The sequence below is a fragment of the Mastigoproctus giganteus genome, chromosome 8 (assembly GCF_048544385.1).
Source record: "Mastigoproctus giganteus isolate SK-2022 chromosome 8, ASM4854438v1, whole genome shotgun sequence".
In the NCBI taxonomy this organism is placed as follows: Eukaryota; Metazoa; Arthropoda; class Arachnida; order Uropygi; family Thelyphonidae; genus Mastigoproctus; species Mastigoproctus giganteus.
Genome location: NC_143582.1, coordinates 69,838,207 through 69,856,183, shown reverse-complemented (window position 1 = coordinate 69,856,183; position 17,977 = coordinate 69,838,207). Strand labels below are relative to the sequence as shown.

At 36.1% G+C, this 17,977-nt stretch overlaps 1 pseudogene; it reads right to left on the bottom strand.

Annotated features, from left to right (window-relative positions):
• Positions 1-7,763: 7,763 nt before the first annotated feature.
• LOC150081609 (cytochrome P450 3A8 pseudogene) lies at positions 7,764-9,257 on the bottom strand (annotated as a pseudogene).
• Between the last annotated feature and the right edge of the window lie 8,720 nt (positions 9,258-17,977).

Below are 17,977 nucleotides of genomic sequence, written 5' to 3'. Positions count from 1 at the left end.
AAAAAAAAGCATGGAACAGTTATTCTGTCGCGGTGTGCTGATTAATATGAGTAATAAAAGGGTAGGTAACAAAACTACTAATGGTGTAAGAGAGCTAATTACGAAAGAGTAAAAGCTGATTACGAGAATTCACTAGCATAGATAGTTAAAATGAAGACAGTTCTTTTCCAAATTGAATACAATAAAGAAAAGATAGTGAACCTGTTTGGATATTTACTTGATCGAAGCAAAAAAGTCTCTTAGAGAGACTAGCAGAGGGCAGACGAATTGAATAGTTACTTTGCAGTGATTTTTACCGTTAAGACCATTCAAACCACGAGAGAACGTTTAAGTGAACGTTTCAAGCCAGCTTGTCTACTACTAAATATGGTAATGTTCTTGTATCTCTCTCTCTCTCTCTCTCTCTCTCTCTCTCTCTCTCTCTCTCATGATCTCCTCTGACTTTATGCGGTTGTTCCAGGATATTTAGATGAATAATTTATTTATTTATTTATAGACCAGCGAGATTGGCTTCAGTGGTAGGAAAGACGTGTGTGGTGACGGATACGATACAGGAACATGTTGATAGGAATGGTGTCCTTAATGGATCAGAGCATGAGTTGGTAAGGGGAAGTCTTTTGCTTGACCAATGCAGTTAATTATTATAACGACGCCATAAAACAGTTAAATGCAAAAAAACAACTTTGAAATTATTTACATTGACTTCAATAAAGCTTTTGATGCGGTTCCCCATGATAGGACATTATATGAATTAGAGCAAATTGGTGTTAATGACAATGCCCTTTCTCCGTTTAAATAACCATCAGGCTTTTGACAACATCTGCTGCACTTCTGTTTCTCATCTTCTTTAATGACTGATATGGTAGTGCAGCGGATGTTGTCAAAGCTTGCTCATTATTTAAAGGGAGAAAGAGTAATTAGCGATCAGAACCTAGTCATTTTGTTTCAGATGACAGATCGGTTGCGCACTTGGTCTGAAAAATGGCTAAAATGTTTAATGCTTTTAAGTGTAAGGTTTTGCACTCAGGAAATAGAAATCCAAGAGATGCTTATAAGCGAGAGAGAGGGAAGGAGTTTAAAACGATTCATTACGAAACTCATTACGAAAACAATACCTTCATCAATATCATTTATCAATGATATTAATGAAGGTATATCAGGCTTAGTGTCGAAGTTTGCAGGTGATACAAAGGTTGGCAGGGTTGTTAATGACAGTGTGCTACTGCAACAGGATCTAGATAATTTGGGCAGATGGGCTAACAAGTGGCAACTGAAGTTTAACATTGACAAATGCAAAGTACTACATATGGGTAGAAGTAACCCCAGAGAAACGTACCAACTGTGTGGCACTACACTTAAGGTGGTAGAAAATGAAAAAGACCTGGGAGTAATTGTGCAGTCAGATATGAAGTTTTCTGAGCAATGCAGACAGGCTGCCAGGGAAGGTCATGGGGTTTTGTCAATGATATATAGGAATTTTTCTAGCAGGGAAAAGGAGGTGATTATCCCTCTGTATAAGGCAATGGTCAGGCCACGCCTTGAGTACTGCGTACAGGTCTGGAGGCCTCATTTTAGGAAGGATGTAGATTTGCTTGAGCGTGTACAGAGAAGGGCAACAAGATTGGTGAGGGGAATGAAGGGATCCTCTTATCAAGAGAGGCTTAAGTTCTGCAAATTGCAGTGTCTGGAGACTAGGCACCTGAGCGGTGATCTGATTGAAGTTTATAAGACCTTGAATGGGTTGAGCACGCTGAATTCTGACGGGATCCTTCCACTTGTTCAGATTACGAACCTAAGGGGGCATAAATTCAAATTAAGAAAGGACAGATGTAGAATAGATGTGCGGAAATTTGTCTTTAGCCAGCGGGTGGTTAATTGCTGGAACAAACTTCCATCTGTCGTTGTGGAAGTTTATAGGTTAAATAAATTTAAGGAGGAACTGGACAGGCATTTGGAGGGAATGGTGTTTTTTTTTTTTTTTTTGGCTGATGCTGCATAAGCTCATACACTTGCGTCACATGCCACTATTACTACAACACGGATGTCCTGTTTGTGATGTATACATTCGCCCGTATGGAAAATGATCTCATTGCCATTTTATATAAGACAGTGCCGAGATTACATTTAGAATATTATGTTCAGGTCTGGAGGCTACTCCTGAAAAATAGACAGAGCTTCTAGAAAGGGTTCAAAGAAGGGCAACCAGATTGGTTACGGATGCTAATTCGATGTGAAGAACAGCATAGAAAGTGCGGACTGCAAAGCTAGGCATCTTGGTGTGCGAGTGGGGGGGGATGACTAGATATAGGTATATAAGGCCCTCATTGATATCAGTGAAGGAGATATGTTTTTTTCTGGCAGAAGAGAGAAGAACCAGGAGGTACAAATATGAAGTTCTGCGGAGTAACAGTTGACTGGATCTTATGAAGTTTATATTCGCACAGCGTGTTTTAGATCATTGCAATATTCCTGTGGCGATCGGTGAGGTAGAGAGTTTAATACAGCTCAAAGCAAAATTAGATGATCAGTTTTTTGACGGTGAAAGTAAGCGTGGTTGAATTTTTTTTCTTCGCATAAGCGGATGAAGTCCAATTCCTTGTATCATTTGGCCATTATATGATACTCGTATTAATGGGAAACGCGCTGGTGGTGCGTTTTCCATTAGTCTGCATGCAGAATGGTCGGCAGTTTAGTCTTATTTTCCTTATTTATGTTAATGCTTTATATAACAGATTCATTATGTTAAGTTAGATTAAGGATTTATAAAAGCTGACAGCAAGTAGTCAAAATTTAGAAACGAGAAATTTGCAATAGAGAACCGCAAGTTGCGAACGTTGTTTGCTGCCCAATAAAACACGCTACTGGACTTCGTATATTTACTTCTTATTGGATTTTGCCCATAAATCTTTATTATACTTGGAATGCAGTGTAATTTGTAGCTTCAGTTGTTTGATGTAGAGCTCGTTTTTTACGGATTGATTACATACGGCTACGCTGTGAGTGACATTCAACTGGGAAACGAATTCGCTCACCTGCGGAAGGATTCTTCTCCCATTGAATGTCACTAACGTTAAAAAAAATCAGTGCAGAATTTGAAAACAATTAATGAAGCTGATATTGTTGCTTTAATCAAAACTTTGAACAAGTTCTGTTTCTTTGCAGGCATTATCCATAAAAACTGATACCAATTACATTCTTTCTCGTGGATGAATAGTAGATCCTTGCGTTACCCGAGTGGTCATGTAAAGGTACAGAAAGACGATCTCTTCGGGTGACCATGGTGTTCAATCCCACAAAACCATTAAATACAGTGATGTTCTTGTATTTTTTTAATATTGTGTTACCTCTTCTGACCTTTGTGGTGGTCTTGGAGTATAAACAAAAAACTTATTATTATTATTATTTTTTTTTAATTTTTGATAGCTTGAAAACTGGATTGAAGTCCGGTTAATAAAAATATAATTTCCCAAGGGCACGTGGAAAAATGGACTGGAACTCAATTTCTATCCGTTCGTCATATAACTGTTATTGAATAATCCATTCCAAAGGTCAAACAGATCTGTCGTTTTTGTGTTGAGAGTTTGTTTTTGTTGCTGGTTTTTTTTTTTTTTTGCAGTAAAAATACTTTGATTTTCCTTTTAGTAAAATATTTTCTTCCACGAATGCTTAAGATACTTTCATAAATGCGAAGTTTAAGTCAGGGGTGTGTGAAATGCCAAAGCAGTTAAGACTATGGGCATCACAGTATATTATATCTGTGATTGCGCTAGCGAGTAGCACAATGGATATAATCATATCCTACCCAACACTGGGTTGAAAAAGCCTGGGTTCGAATCCCGTAAATGAGTTTAGGAAGTTATGGGCTTTTTTCACAATATAGCTAAGTTAGATGGGCGAGGGTTGCATAGTTTTCCTTCCATGAAATAAGCAATTTGACCACAGAATTTACGCAGTTTACAAATACAATATGCTGACCTCGTAGCCTTAGTCGCTTTGACACACTAGACCGAACTCCTGTAACTGCGTGTATTTTTCGTTGGTTGGTTACTGGAAGAAAAACAAGTTTTCGGGAGGAGGAGGAAACCATGCTACCCTTACGTGAGACTGATGAATTGGCTAATATATATATATATAATAAATTAAATAAAATAATTCCTCGCGTTATGGACGGAATTTTAACTTATACCTGATCCACTTGGTGGGAGGACAGTGATTACGTTCCACTCTGCTACTCGCAAAGTTGTCTTTTAATGAGTTCCCAATTAAAAACTTTCTTGTTTTATTTTTGGACTGGAACTCGATTTTTTTTCTTTATTAAACTCCTTTAATGTAGGACACGGGTTTTGCCTCTTTTATCGAATTCATTTTCAGTTTCTGCAAGGTTTCAGTACTTTTTACTATCTCTATTATAAGATCACGTTTAAATTCCAAGAGATCATGTTTAAATTCCTTTCAACCTATCAAATGTAAGTAAATACAACGCAATTCAAATAAGTATACGATACAGCTAACCATGTATTTCCAATAAATGACGTGTTGTTGGTTTAATAAACAGAAAATAAATTCTCCATAAAAATTATTCCTGAATTTATTAATATTATTAGTAATCTTGTAAAACTAATTTTCTTTGTAGCTGTTACAAAGGTGTCTTTTTCCAGGATGGTTGAACAAGCCCTTCATGGTCACAAGAAGGCCAGGAGTTAATGTAAGGTATGTTAATAATAATCAAAACAGATTATAATAATCAAACTATTCAAATAAAGTATGTTAAGACTTGCACAATTTAAAAATGTAAACTACACGTTTCAAAGACAGTTTGCATCAGTATCTATATTTGCTGGATTGGAATGGAAGCAGACTGAAGGATCGTTTCACGATGTTTTTCTTTTTAATCAATGACGAGTCTGTTGGGCTCGCAGTACAGCTTCTGAATAATGGGAGAAATTATTTTAGTTTGAGCCTGTTGCTGTCACAGTTAAGTGCAGGTGGTAGCACCTGCCACTGATCTGGATGTTTGGTTTGCAGATTGCGCTTGAAAACATTTTTCTTTATGAAGATTATTCTTCTGTGCTGAATAGTTGTGGGACAATCTTTTTTTTCTCTATTGGTGTGAAGCTGTTGGGCCATCAATGTAGTGTGCTGGTGTGGATGTTATAAATTTACTTTTGTGGTTTTCAAGTCCTTTTAACTATTTACGTATGTAATTTCTTAGTTCCGAATGTCACTCATTCCTTCATATGTACTAAACGTATTTACCATTACTGGCCTTCCCAGCATTTTCTGCTACCTAGATGAAGTTGTAAACTTAAAGTTTGATTAATAATAATATTGACTTCAAGTTTCGAAGCAGCTCTTCATTCACCGGACGAAATATTGTACATGGGTGCATTGCATTAGTCTTAAAAAGATTCGTTATGTACCATCTGGAGTTTCCAACGTTTTCCAAGTGTGGTACCCTTGGTACTTTTTTTTAGAGTTCAAAAAAGTTGGTAGCTTTATAATACAGTTTTGTATATTATAATTACAGGAAACTAATACCATCCCTAATTAACACACGGAAGACTTGAAAAAAAAGTTCCAAATAACGATTTATTATATGAATAATCCCGGAAAACATGGCTGTGAGGGGGCTACAGAAGTTTATTTATAAAAAAATCCTCTTAATTAATCGATTAGCATGTGAGCCAAATTAAGCAAAAAAATTAGCCGCTTGCAGTTTCTGGAAAATACAGGTCACGCAATTTTACTTCGTATAATCATCTCGCGTGCTATCTTTGGCATCTTGTATTTCGTTTAATTGTCCAAATAAAGTACTTTTATTATAATCATAACAAAGATAGGCAGTTTGTCTGAGTTTTAGTTTACTTTTGAAACGTTTCTTAAATGCTTTTTACAGGTTGTTTCTAAAAATGTTGTAACTCCCTGGTTTAGCCTTTGCATTTATGTACAGAAATTCTACTGCAATTTTAACTGTGTGTTTACTGTTTGCTCATTATTACAGAATTACATTTAGCAAAAACAAATAGTTATCACAAACTTTGTTTTATTCTTTAATTTACAACATAATTCAACATATATTACACATTGTTCTGCTATTCTGAAGAAATTGTAATATTATGCTATAAATAAATATCTCAGATGCGCGATTAATTATATTTAAATCATAAAAACAATGAAGTTTTACACTCTTGGATGAGAAGCGAGAAAATGTTTTCCACTAACAATATTTCCTTGATAATGTACATTTTGATGTATTACAGATAATAATCTTCATTGAAGAAATTCCTAACTGATTGATTCATTTTTTACAGAAGCTCGTTTTCCTAAAATATTTTCAGAGATAAAAGTATTGATGGCGTACAACTTTTAATTAATAGCCATTGGTTCTCTGAAAACGCAGGTATGCTCATAGCCCTCGAAACAGCAATTTCGACTTTTTAAGGAATTGATAATTTATTATCGTGAAATATGATAGCACGGCAGATTAAGAATGTCACTTCGGTTTGAACCGTTCTCTTTCCTTTTAAAGATACCCCAGGTGCAATTTTTTTCTCCCATCAAGTCCATGAAAAACTTCCATTGTCAATAACTGTAATAATTGTTATTAATATACCACGTGATATCTGTACGTTGTGCATCCACCCTCGTTTTATTTCTTTAGCGTCAGATTTAACTGAAGAAATTCTTAACCCATTTCGATCCATTGACGCAGAAACTCATTTATTAACGTTTTCCAATTGTGGTATCCTTGGTACTTTTTTTTTGCTGCAGAAAACAATTAATTAAAATTTAGTACAGTGGGTTCCGCTTATGGGAATCACTGGCTAATGAAACAGCCGCTTTATTGAATCAAAACTTGAAAACCTTTATACGTTGCAGTGTGTAAAACTCTCTTATTAGAATCACAATTTCAGTTTATTGAATCATAAAAGATGATAGAGCTATATAACCGTCCATGAAAAAAATTTTTTTCTTCTTTCTCTTTACTTTCACTAAATTCTATTGGACTACACGTCTTAACAGAATCCGGTGTGTGTGTTCCCATGTAGTGACCCAAGCAACGTTTTACAGGACATTTGTGGAAAGTTATCACTTGATAATTATGCTCTTTGTTTACTGCTTGTCTACCCTTTCTGCAAATGAATTCCATTGTGTTGTACTTATGAACAGTATCTGGGTTAATTTTAGAATGTCAGCGAGAGTAGTCTCTTCAGAAAGCACGTTTTCTTAAATTTTGACAAATCCATTATTCAGTGAATGTTGTACGTTATCATGTACAACGTTAAAGGTGCTTGGTACGTAACAATTTAATTTTCATTTAAATCTACACATTTTAATACCAATTTCAATACCAAAATAGTAAGTATTAAAAACGTGCTTTCTTCACTAGCTAACATGCGTACTTTAATTTACAAATGGTACGAATCCCCCATATATACTACGCTATCTTGTCAGAATGTGTGTTGATTTTTATTACTACTTCCATTTTTTAAATTATTATTTCTATGTACAGTACATATATATCTATAACTTTTATTATGTATTAATAAATAAATACCATATATTGTACTGTATTTGTCTAGTCCAGACAAAACAGTATTATTAAAACTACCCCCAAATTATCTTCGCCCGAGAAGGGGTACGCCGGTAAGATAACTCTCACTTGGGGTACGCGATTATTGTAAGTTTGAGAAACATTACTTAACAACAAAAATTTAAGGCTACTCTTCTCTCAAGAACTCAACATCGAAATGGACGTACAGTTAATTTCTAGGTACAGCTCTTACATACACGCCTTTAGCCGGATGGATCATAACCGTGTGACAAACTAGACGAGAATGAACGTCCGTTTTCTCACACGGAAGTAATTTATAATTCTTAATAATCCTTGCAATAGTTAACTTTGCTTCTAGCAGAGCAAATCGCATTCCAATACAGTTGCGGGGCCCAACTCCAAAAGGCATGAAAGCTAATTTATTCAAGTTTTCTCTGTTTTCTGGTGAAAATCTATCAGGATCAAATTTCCACGGGTCGGGCCATAGCATCGGATCATGATGAATATCCCAAATTGCAGCTTGTATCATAACTCCTTTAGGGACTGTTTTTCCATTGATGGTAATATCCTCTGAACATTCTCGTTCAATAAAAGTGATCACTGGAGGATAGATACGCAGAGATTCATTTATAACCTGATCGAGATATTGAAGATTTTGTATATCATCGTAGTTGGGAGTGACTTTGTCTTTCAAGCAGTTGGATATTTCTTGATGAAGTTTTTCTTGAATCTCCGGATGTTTAATTAGCAGATATGCAGTGAATGCCATGCATGTGGCTGTTGTTTCATATCCTGCCAACAGAAAAAGACAAGCATTTCCAATGACTTCCTCCTTGGTTAGCGATGAAAGGCTTTCCGATTCTTCCGAAGTATCGTGGCTTGTTGAATCTATCAGTAACTGAAGGAAGTCGATTCCTCTCTCTTCTGGATGTAGTTGCCTAATCTCAATTACTTCTTTTAGATTTTCCGTGATCATCGATAATATTTTTCCTGCTTTCACATAGTCATATGCGATATGCATAAATTTAGCAAGCACAGGAAACATATTAGCGATGTCCACAATAGAGTTGTGGGAATACAGAAAGAAGTCTTTAACTGCCAATAGAAAAGGATCATTCTCATCTCTCTGACATGATAACTTCATAGCCAAGGCGCAGTTGCCAATAACATCAAGTGTTAGTGCCTGAAAGGATTCACTAATATCAAACATTTTATTTTCTTTGGCATTTTTTGCAATGACTTCAAGAAGAAGGTCTACTTTTACATTAATGATTTGGGTCATGAATTTGATCTTACCACTGCTGAAGGTTGGAGTTAGAATTTTTCTAACGTCTTTCCATCTCTTGTTCCTGAGAAAGAGCAAACTTTTATTAAATGGTTCTACACAGAGCACTGGCATTTCCCTGTTTGTAAACTTATGAGCATCTTTTATCATTATATTTTTGATTATATCCAGATCCTTCACATAAAGGCGAGGGACGTCTCCTATGTAATATCCAAAGATATTCCCGTATTTTCTCCTCCACTCACTCATGGCGTGACTTGGAGTTTCATAAGCACGCATCTGATAAAGATTACCAGTAAAAAAGTTTGGCTTTGGTCCTGGAATTCCACAGCGCTTGAATGTTTGGTACTTTTCATGTCGTCTGTATACCCAAAATATCACATACACTGAAAACAAAGCCAACAAGGCAATTGCTGTCGTGTTGAAAAGTCCAGAAATATATAAGAAAATATCCATATTTGTTTCAGGAACCTGGAAGAAAATTAAATTATTTTGAGATGAGTAAAAATCCCATTTATTGTCTTTTATTAAATAACACTTGTTATATATTTAATCTCTAACTAAATAATACAAGGAATTTTTAAAGAAAATAATAAATATATAAGAGGGTCAAAGTTTTCATTTGTCCTACCCTTATATAAATAATTTTTAAACCAAAAGCACAACTAAAACATAAACATGATGGTGACCCCGGAACAGTAGCTTCCCTAGATGTGTACAAATAAAATAAACTCATCTGTAAGAACGTCCGAAGAAAAAATAGAAAAAAGAAACATCCCTATTGATTAGAGCAGGTCACCAATTAGTTTTCATCAGGGTCCGTATTATAAAACATATAAGTCCGCTGCCTTTCCCATCTGAAGAACAAGAGTAACATTGATTAACGGAGCTCAGTATCAGGTGTTTTTTATACCGTGTCCCGGCCCTTGCTCGCGCCGTAATTCACCTGCAGTTGCTTCGATTTTCATAACAACTCGTTTGTCATAATGTTTTGGCTCATCAGTGTGTGCGTGTATACAGTATATATGTGTGTGTTATATACATAAACGCAGTTCTTGAAACATGGTCAGGTGTAGGCCCCTGACGAAATACCTGATCATGTATTAATATTTATTTATTTTAGCTGACATTTGATAAAGCATATTTGCCTTACCTATATTCGATCATTTTCTTAATGTTCCCCCCCCCATATCTGATGACAGCTATACCACTAGCATTTTATTTTCATTTTCTATTTATTTATTTGCATTTTTATTTTATTAGTATTTTGATGTATTAATTTTAATTTACAGTTCTGTCACTTTCTATTGGTTTAGTAATTTAACCCATAATTCTCTTAATTCATCATAACCTCTGGGATATTATATTAACATTCTTTCACAAATCTACTACACTTCTTTTTCTACTTTCTACACCCTTCTAGTTACTGGCACTTTGTAACTTTCACATCCATTTATGCATACTTAATTCAATATATTAATACAAACTTATATATATTCTTGCGTCCTTTAATGTTGATTTGCGCTTTTAGGTGCCATCTGTCGTACCTGATTTATTAATCTTTTATTCATTGAAACCGTTGCATCAACAGAATACCTCTTCATCATATGTAACTTTTTAAACATTGCTTTTAAGAGGTTACATTTACCTTCTAAAGCAATGCTTACAAAAATCTTTTCGTATTCCTATTAGCGTCACCAATTAGATCCTATGATCCAATTGATGACCCCTGAATTAAAGGATGAAAAAAATCGTTAATTGTAGTGTAAATCCAACGGAGAAATAAACAGAAAATAAACAATTTAATTAATTGAAAACAGATAAATACTAGTACAGTATTTACGAATATCGTGTGCTCTACTTGAATTGCACCGAGCATAGATAATCGGACAGCCACAAGATCAGTGGCAGTTTATTTGCATTTTTATATATCTTGTTGAAAAGTGAACCGCAAAGAACCAACCAGACTTCTTTCTTTATATTGGATACAGTAGAAGAGACCAGGACCAATTGTAGCAGTTTGGCATTACTTCTATTATAATGAAATTTAGGTAAAAGAAAGGTTGTTCTTTTCGTGATAATATATATACTTTTACAAGAATTGTTTTTTGTTTTATAGTTGTAAATATTTTCAAAAGTTCAATTTATAATCCTGGACGACCACAAGAGCCGAGGAGTTCAGTCTCTCTTGTTCTTTTCCAGCCATTTTGATTAACTACTGTGTTCATAGTGCTTGTTATCCTGTTGCTTTTCAGTACGCTCACAATTTTATGAAAAAAAGGGAAATATAACAGATCCCAGTGCTTTCTGTCCCATCACAATATTTAGTGCTATCGCCAAAATCTTTGAAACCACCCGCTGGCTAATTTTAAATAATCTCAATGTCGGTTTTTATCGATTGTAACCACTGCAACTCTCTCCATACATATCCACTCCATCCAATCTCGTCGTACTGATCCACTGTATTAACTCCAATCTTGATATACCTGAACAGATTTCTCAATATATCTCATGCATTCGATTCTGTTCATCTTGTTATTCTCTTTAACTTTTCTATCTCGTGTGTATCTTTCTCTTTAGTGAAGTTTGAACAGTTGTTGAATTTGATTAAATAAAGGCAACCCATCACTGAAGGTTATACAATGCTGTTCGTCACACCAATCCGTTTTTCCCTGATCACTGCAAGCGTTGACAATAATAATATATTGTAAAAGGTGCATGGTGCAATAAACGTCGAGAATGTAACTCTCTGTCACTCCGAATATCCCGGAAATGTAGATTTTTCATTCCGACACCGGAATGAAAAATCTAAGTGAATGAATCTTTGAAAATCCAGATAGCAACAACCAGCTTGAGATAGGAGATCATCACCACTCTAGAATTAGCTTCACTGTTGAGGAGAATAAACTCAGTTTTATTCCAGTAAGGTTGTCATTTTCTAGAGTAAGCCAAATGTACTCGTATACATCTTTTAAGAGCGTTCATTTTCGTTTAAGACAATTTTTGGCGAATTAATAATATAACGGGAGTGAATTAGTGCCCTTTCTTTAGATTTTTCATTTTAGCCGAGAGTACGCAAATATATCCATTGGATGCATTCGAAAAATTATCCCGGACAAAATTTTCAAAAAAGCACCCCAATAATTCTTCCAAAATAACATCAGTGGACGATGTCTAAATATTTTAAGTTATTGAAAAATGCATGGTTGACCCAGTGAAATGTGTTTTTTTTTTATTTCTTCTTGCAGGAAATATAGAAACTGCATTAAAGCATCGTTTAATGCAATTCATTAAATTATTTGAATTGTATTATTGTTTTTATTTATTTATTGCGGCTGTTGCAGGAACGTCCGCTTCCTTGCATCATATGAATATTCTAATACTAATAATAATTTCCTAGACAGAAAGTACAATGCATATATTTTAAAGATTATAAAAATAGTCACACTTAGTACTTACAGATGAAATCATATGAAGTTTGGCCACGGAGTTGATATGTTTTCTTCACTTCAGTCACTGGGTTAGAGTTGTAAAATAGTTGCTTATGTTAAGTAGTTACGCCTTTGTGTTCAATTTATTAAAACGTTTGTTGTTAACGATCGCTCAATCTATGAAATCTGCGTGTGCGCAAACGAAAGGACAAATCAGAAAAGAGGGATGCTGATAATATTAAATAATATCAGTTATTTTGTATATAATGTATTCTGGAATACGCCTGTTTTCACTTTCTCTCTTTCTGTTAGTTGCTAACAGGTAATTGATGTCATGTGTCTACGATGTTTGGTTATCTGTTCGCTATTAACGTCACCTGCATGATTTTAAAGTCACGCTACTCAGGCCTTAACTGAAGTGATTATAATTTACAACATTCTTTATCTTACTTTTCCATCCATTTATCTTGTTTATAAAATGAAAAATAAGCTTTAGATTAATAAACTTGTTTGTACAAAAAAAAAAAAAGCAATCGGCTACTCTCCGTTATAATGGCTTGCCCCTGTTTTCTCCTCACAAAGATATGTTTTTTTCCTATCATCAAATATACAAATACAGAAGGAAATCGCATGTAATGAGATGTAAATATAGCCGCTATAGTATTGTAGTGAATAATATAATTCATATAAGTATACTGCTGATATTACAGTTTACACTGAGCGGCCAGCTTATTGGGTTTACTGACTGTCTCTTTTAGCATTCAGAATAGCATCGAGCCATGAGGCCTCAACTTCACGAAGTGCCGAAAGCGTTTCACAAGGATGCTGACTAGATTGCATCCGGCAGTTGTCTGCTATTGGACCGCGACGGATCTCTGTCACGAGCAGCTTGCTCCACCTCATCCAACAGATGTTCATTTGAGTTAAGATTTGGAGACAGAAAGAACAGGCCAACGGAGTGTGGTAAAGTCACTCATGCTCCTGAAAACATTCACGAACGATCCATCCCTTATTACTACTACTTCTTCAAGAGGAGTGTTTCCATTTACAATGGGTTTCCTCAGCCTACAAGTTATTTTTTGGTAGGAATTTTTCCGTCATAAAGTGCGGCTCAAGGTGTCTTGGTCTGTTTGATCTGTTAAACCTCTGACTGTCATGCACTCCCGTACTCCATCCATCCATGTCCTCCTAGGTCTTCCTCTTCTCCTTCTTCCAGAAGGTATCCATTCCAGGATAGCCTTTGGATATCTGGTTTCTTGCATCCGTTTTACATGTCATATTAAATGCTTTTCTTTGATAGTGTTAATATTCTTTTTCACTTCCATTTTCTCTCTTATGTCTTCCTTCCGTTTTCTGTCACTTCTTGCTGAGCGCAAACCAAATATCCATTTATGTGGAGAGCAATTTGTTTTCCCCTCGCCTATTCAACGTACAGGTTTCCGCTCCATACAATAGAAGACTTTGCACAATCGTTTGAAATATGTTTCTTTTTTTTTTTCATTTAGAACATTTCTGCTCCATAGAACAGAATTTAGCATGGCAATAGCCATGTTAAATTCCGTCTGCAATTCTCTTATTGATCTCTGCTTGGGATGATCCATCACTTTGTAAGATTGATCCTAAATATTTGAATTTATCGACTTGTTTGATTTTAAAACCTTCAATAGTTAGAATGTGTCCTGATCCTGAAGACAACATTTCAGTCTTGTTAAAATTGATTTTTAGACCCCATCGTTTATATTCCTCAAACAAATGACGATATGCATGGGCTGCATCTTCTAAGTCTTGTACTATCACCACCTGATCATCTGAAAAAAGTAAATTGTGAATATAGATGTTCTTGTTGATCGGAAATCACATTTTATCGCATATTTTTGACCAGGATCTTAGGCAGATGTCGATATAAATTTTGAAAAGTGTTGGTGACATGCAACAGCCGTGTAATAAGCCTTTTGAAGTGTGGAATTCAGGTGACAAAGCTGATCCCACTTTAATTCTGCATCTATTATTCCTGTAAATTGTCTTAATAATGTTAATCAGTTGTCCACCAATATTTGCCTCTTTCAGTGCTTCCCATAAGAGTTTTCTTGGAACAGTGTTGTATCCCTTTTCAAGGTCAGTGAAAATCATAAAGATTTTTTTCCCTTTCGATTGGCATTTTTCAAGGATCTGTCGTACTGTTGAGATATGGTCTATACATAACCTTCCGGCTGAAAAACCACTTCGTTCTTCTGACACTTCGATTCGGGCTTCTAAATGGTTCCTGGTCCATTTTCCAAGAATCTTTAACAGCAGGTTAAAGACGCATATTGCTCTGTAATTTGAACAGCTTTTCCGATTGCCCTTCTTATAAATTGATGTAATAATCCCTTATTACACAGCGCATTATTTTACTGGAAGTAGTAGTAGTAGTTATTTCTTCAGAAAGCGTGAGGAAGTGAGCAGATGAATAAATAGATGTACCTGATTGGCAACAATCTTCAAGTGGGCTGTGGCATTCAAACGTTGATTCACCTGTATCAGAGGCCCCAAATGTGCCATGGAAACTCCTCACATCATTTCACTTCCACCGCCAGCCTGCAATGTTGACACCTGACATCGGTAGTATGAATAAAGAGAACAAGAATCATCAATCATAGAACTGCTGGAACTGGAATTCGTCTGACTGGCATTTCTCTAATCATTCTCTATTCTCGACTTAATCGAGGGTGGTTAGAGGTGACCTAATAGGAAATCTCATATAATAAAGGGTGAAGTAATCAAACGTAGCTTTACAGTAAGACCGTGTCATCCGCTCAGCGCATTTAATGCGTGCTATTATGATGGAATCTTGCCGTGCCAGTGGAAGCAGGCACTGTTGAAACTTCTGAAATCTTCTGCCAAACTCAATAATAGTGTGGATTCAACTGCTGGCGACAAGAATTTTGAGTTTCAGTTTGGGTTTACGCCAGGGAGATTTACGGACGATGCCCCGGAAAGGAGAAAAAAAAAAGTACTGTTTGGGTCTATTAGTAGCTGTGCAGGCTCGTTTGACACTTTGAAAGGAACAGTGTACTAATGGTGCTTCGTAATGCCCGGTGCAAATTTATTCAGTTATTAAAAAATATTTTCCAGATCGATTTGTTATAGCAAATCAAGCAGTGGTACTGTTACCAAACAAGTGGTTCGGGGTTGTCTGCAGGGATCTGTCTTTGGGTCACTCATGTGGAATTTTGTACTAAATGATTGGCTACTCCGGATGATAGCGTAGCAGATAACCTGGTCATACTTGTGGAAGAAGACTCACGATTGCAACTAGAAGTAGATTCAAATTTGTGTTATCAGAGCTGCATGGTTGGTCTCCTCTTCATAGGTTGACAGTATCAACTAAAAAAAGCAAATCCATACTCTTAAAAGGCATCTGTCTGTCACGAAGAACGCACTCAGTAGGATAGGAGATGTACGCCTACAGTGTCTGAAAACGATAACGTATTTAGGGATAAAAATAGACTGAGGTCTAGGATTTGTGTCGTACATTGGCAAAGGATCCGTCATTTTGTCGCTACGATAGCAAGAATAACCAGATCGGAGTAGGGAGTTAAAGGCAGAACACTAGGGCTAGTCTACGACTGTCTTTTTACCAATTGTCAAGTTATAGTGCCCATGTTTGGATAGAATGTTGCAAAGGACAAATATGCGCAAGATATTTGCATTTCAGAGAGCAGTGCTCTTAAGGCTCAGTATAGCATGCCGGATGATGCACTGCAGTTATTAACAGGAAGAATACCTCTTAATTTGAGTATACTTTTTAGGTCAATGTGCTTTCACCATCGGAAAGGACAGATGTATGAGAATCTTCCAATTGTCAAGAATGGCAATTGGAAGGTGGAGGAAAGTTATTATTATCGTCTAAACATTTGCTTGTGGTGCTGGGTATTGTTGTCTGGACTGGGCAGTTCCTTGTGCTATTTAGTTCTGGACTGCCGAAATATGCGGATGGACGACAGTTCTTATCTTTGTGAGAGTGAGCCGAATGAACTGTAGACATTGCTGCATACTTTTAAATGGCTGTACCTCATTTTCTGCACGATAGTGTAAATTGTATGTTACGGTATTGTAACATACGGCGGGATGCCATAATTTGGCAGGGAACAACTGGTACAATAAATTTTAAAAAAATAAATAAAAAAAAAACGACCAGGCGACCTTTTTATCGCTCTCCAAACTAGTGTTGTTTCTTCCTTATAGCTACTTTGTTCGTAGTTGCTTGTTTTTGGCTAACAAAAGGGAAACCCGATGACGTCTTCTGCACTCCGTCTGTGACAGGGCCAAGTCATTGGATATACCCCTTGCACAATGCCTGTTAAACTGTCCTGCCATTGGACTGATTGTAGTTCATCTGTTAGACTGCACGAGTACTTACACTTTCAGTCGATTTCTCACATCAACAAGCTGTGCTGACTTTTTTTAGTTATCAACTGGGCTACCCGTGAGGGCGCAGTAGGCAGTAGCGTCAGTATCTGATTACCTACTTTATGTAGCTATTGGTGTGGACACATGACATTATCTTTGACGAAGTGGTCGATTCCTTTGATGATGATGGGAGGGAGTGTATCTAGTAAACTGTCCACTGAATGTACACCAGTGGATTAAAGTATTTGTATTAAAATTTTACCTTGCTTACTTGTTAACATCTTATTACTAAATTTATATTATTTAGCAAAGAATTTAAAAATGCATTTCTTAACATATCCAGGTAGTAGTGAAAGCCTCTTCAAATAAAGAAGCATACTTGTTCGACATGTCAATAAACTGGTACAGACACTAACTTCATAAGTTAAAGGTTTCGATTTTCAGAGGAGTGCTCGAAAAATGAGTTGGTATACAGTTGGTTCGAAAATAGCAGCACATAATTGTTTACATTTTGATAACCTTATCTTTCGTTTTCCATTTGTTTATCTTGTTTATATGGCTTCTGAACCCTTTCTTAAAGAGGGGCGTTAATCCCACTTTGTTTTCCTCTCATCAAATATCACATAGCTTATTCGAAACAAGCAACACATTGCGTGTCCGAGAATTCATGTTGGCCCTGCTCATCACATTGTTGCTGATGATGTTTTTTTTTTTTTTCTTTTTAAAATTTTTAACAGTAACGGTCTTTTCTAAATGTTCAGATTTGATATTATGTAACTATCACGTAATGTTTATTTCTATGTCACATTACGATATTTTCTCAGTTCCATCCTCTTGCAATTCACTGCATTTATTTCATACAGCAAAACAGTTAACTGACCATAGACCCGGAATTTGTGGGCACAATAACCGATTCCTCATATGCTTAGTTGCTGTAGAGCACGGGTTCCCAAATTGTGTTCCGCGGAACCCTAGGGATAACATTTGGGGTTGCACAATAAAATTAGCTTTTGAACTCTAATTAATAGTTTAAAATATGTATGAAAAATTAATTTAAATAAAGTTTCAAAAATTATTAATATTCCATAGGGATAGGGGACCTGCGCACAGACTCTGCACGGCTCGCATTTGTGGAAAATAAAATCCGGTTAGTCTAATGGTGGATGAATGAATCGAATACTTGCATTCGATTCGCCCACCACTAGTTGAGTCATATCCCCTGACGAAATCATCTGTAGTGAGGTGGGGCGCTGCGGTACAGCGTTCGAGCAGGCTTACCAGTCATAGATCGGTGGTATTTTGCGCTGCAATCAT